Here is a 3711-nt window from a genome sequence, read left to right on the forward strand (position 1 = left end):
ACATTTTGCAAAAGATCCGCCTCTCCAACCTTGATTTATGACTCTGGACCCTAAAACTATGAGACAATGAAGCTCTGTGGTTTAAGACTCCTCTATGACAGCTCTTGAAAACATATAATATTCCATTCAGTTAATGTATAGAATTTGTAACTATTCTTTTAACATTATTGTTTTTTATTTATGTACTTTATTTTTATTCTTTGATCTTTAAGTTTTTTATTGAGACATAATATTTCTACACCCTTGTGAGATACATTGTAGTAATTTGATACATGTATTCAATGTTTAATAGTCAAAGCAGGGTAGTAAGCATTTCTATCTCTTCAAACAGTAATCATTTTTATAAGCTTGCAATTTCTTTTTTTAAATTTTGACATATACCACAAATTGTCTTAATCAATAGTTACTCTACTATGCTACAGAAAATCCAGAATCCATTTTTTCTATTGTATTTAATGACTGCAATAGGGAATAGCATGTATATTCTTATTTCAGTTTATTTAGAGTTAATGCGTGGCATCATATAAAATACAAAAAATTATAATTTTTATTTGCCACTCATTTTCCTTTGTGCTACTGTTGCCATATATTTTATTCTTACATATTTGGTAAAACTACAATATAAAGTTATTTTGTTTACTTTAAATTGTTGTTTTTAAAATAAGAGAAGAAAAGTCTTGTTTATATTCATTTGGATACTTACCATTTCCTGTATTCTTCATATTATTTTGTAGATGCATATTCCCACTTGGTGTATTTTTCCTTTAATGTGAATAGCTTATTTGATCATTTCTTTTGGTGCAAGCCTGCTGTTTTAATGGTTGATATTAGCATCAGCTTGAAAAGTTTAGAAGTTGAAGTGACTCGGTAGAGTGCCACGGTCCTCACCTTGTAAACATCCTGAGCCTGTGCCAAAGGAGGGCATGAGATGGTAAGGCATGGAAGAGGTGGGTGTGAGTGCCATGTCTGCCTGGAGGGAGTGTGGCCTGCTGACAACATAAGGGAGGAGAAGAGGCTTCCTTTTCCTCTTTTATTGCTCTTGTTACTTTTGCTGTCTTCTGCCACCTTGGAGTGTTGCCCTGTGCCATACTATCCTGTCTTGGAGGCAGCTGCATATCAAAACTTCTATAAACTGTGATCTAACTAAACTTTTACTAACTTAATTTTGGGTATTCTACTGGGAAAAAACCCCCAAATAGAATCTGTTACCAGAGAAGTGGGGTCATTGTTGTTACTATACATAACCATGTGATTTAAAAGCCTGTGGTAATGGGCTTTAGGAAGAGTTTGGAAAGGTTTGGAGATGTCACCTGAAACAGATCTGGAAAGCCTTAGGCTGTTCTGTATGGGAGATTCTGGTCAGAGCTCAGAAGATCAGAAGGCTGATAGAAATCCTACCAGGAAAGACTAGGATCTAGAGATTTCTGCCTGGAAGAAAGATTTCATTGACTGTGGGGCTCTAGGTAACATGTTATATGGCTTGGAAAAATTTGTCTGCATTTTGATCATGTCCAGAGATTTTGCTGAGACTGAGATTAAGGGTGATAAACTGATTAATTTGTCCAAAGAAATTTCAAGGCTGTTGAATGTTGAGGGAGTGTCATGGTTAGTTGGGGGCTTTTAACCAGATCTGCGTCGAGCATCAAGAGAAGAGAGGTAAGCAGCATGATTGCAAATATGAGTTTGACCAGAAAGCAAGTTCCAGTGGAGCTGTGGACTACAAAGATAGAGTTGAGGAGATCTTGGTTGCTGAGAAGAAACAGGAGGATGTAAAAGATGGCCTGAGGACATCACAAGAAGCATCAAATCTCCATCCTTTGTAGGTTTAAAAGTGAAAGACAGCTTTGAAGAGAAAGCTGCAGAATGCCAGGTTCCAGAATGGTGACAGCACAGAAAATTTGTTTATCAGAATTGGATTCAGAGTGCCCAGTGATGCAGACACTTGATTCCTACAGCCAAGAGAGAGGAAAACCTGGTTACGTCTACAGTTGGCAGCAGACCTTGGAATCACACACATGTTTCTAGTTTTAGGCATATGCAGAATGCAGGAGTTTTGGGATCCTAAGGTTTTACCCTAATTGCAGAATGCACAGAAGGCCAAGCAGTGTGCCCTGAGGGCAATATGTGAAGCTATGAGGATGAAGTAAAGATGCAGTAGAGACTCTAGAAGTTTGAAGAAGATAGGATCATGGGACAGCTGAGAAAACCTGTAAGGAGGGAGCAGAGCAGGCCCCAGAAAGAAGCTATGGGAGCTCTAACCATCAGAAGTGCTGCAGGAGTAGAGCCGTACAAGCCTTTTGGAGCTCAGAATTTATCACAGATTGTTGCAGATGCTGCACATGGAACTATAAGATTCAGTGTTTACCCTGCTGGATTTTGGACTTGCTTTGGCCCTGATCTTTTGTATTTCCCTGTTTATAACTTTTGCAATGGGAATATTTACCTTGAATCATTAAATGCTGGACATGTTTAACTTTTTATTTGTACAAGGGTTTGCAGCTAGGAGTTTGCCTTACATCTCAAGGGGGACATGGGAGTTGGAATTTTCAGCACTGCTGAAACTATTAGGACTTTGGCAACTCTTGCAGATGGACTAAATGTTTTTTCTTTGTTTGTTTGTTTGGTTGGTTTTTTTGTACACACCTTTGGGGGCCAAGAGTAAAATATTATGGTTTGAATGTAATATAATGTTGATAGACTTAATGTTGTTTCTTTTTTATGGGGAAAGAAGTATGTATTTAGAAATGGCCAGCTGGACTGTTTAGATGATCCCAATTTCGTTGGCAACATCCAATGCTTCATAATCAAGAGCCAGTCAAACATATGCCTTCTTCTTTCCATCAGGCCTGATCAGGGTATTGACCTTGGCAAAATCAATATCATAGAGCTTCTTTACAGCTTGTATGATTTGGTGCTCATTGGCTTTGACATCCACAATGAACACAAGTGTGCTGTTGTCCTCAGTCTTTCTCATGGCTGACTGTGGTCAGGGGGAGCTTGATGATGGCACAGTGGTCAAGCTTGTTTGTCCAGGGGGCGCTCTTCTGAGGATATTTGGGCTGCCTCCAGAGCTGCAGTGTCTTGGGACAGAGGAGGGCGGATGACATTCATATTTTCTTTTTGTGGCTGTGGATGCCTTTCAGCATGGCCTTCTTGGCCTTCAAAGCTTTTGCTTTAGCTTCAGCTTTGGGATGGGCAGGGGCTTCCTTCTTTGCTTTCAGCGCCATCTTGGTAAAGAAGCTCTGTCAAGCTCATTTCCATGGGCTTATATTGGTTCTTAAGCATTATTAAACCTGCATTAAAATGCTCGAATTGTAAAATCATAACCATAAGCATGTACTTGTATCTAGAAACTGATTTAAGCAAATGCATCTGGTTGCCAAGTTGACAAAGGGTGGATTGTAATGGCTGATGTGTTGTGTTGACTTGAGCAGTTTAGAAGCTTAACAAAGCAACTCAGCAGTTCTACATTCGAAGGTGTAAAGCCACACCCATACCACTCTAGGATATTATTCATTGTGTCAACTTGAAATTCAGAGGGCACAGAGAAGTCCTGAGTGTTATACTCACCTGAGGTTGGGTAGCCTGCTAACAATATAGGGAAAGAAAAGAGGCTTGCTTCCCCCATTTCCTCTTGCTGCTTTTGCTCTCTTCTGCTTCTTTGAGCTGTTGCACCTCACCTGCACCACCCTGTCTTGGAGCCAGCTGATT

The 3711-nt window shown here is 39.5% G+C and overlaps 1 pseudogene; it reads right to left on the reverse strand.

Moving 5' to 3' along the window:
* Positions 1–2761: 2761 nt before the first annotated feature.
* LOC101583197 lies at positions 2762–3227 on the reverse strand (annotated as a pseudogene).
* Between the last annotated feature and the right edge of the window lie 484 nt (positions 3228–3711).

This window comes from Octodon degus, unplaced genomic scaffold (assembly GCF_000260255.1).
Source record: "Octodon degus isolate 3935 unplaced genomic scaffold, OctDeg1.0 scaffold00145, whole genome shotgun sequence".
Taxonomy (NCBI): Eukaryota; Metazoa; Chordata; class Mammalia; order Rodentia; family Octodontidae; genus Octodon; species Octodon degus.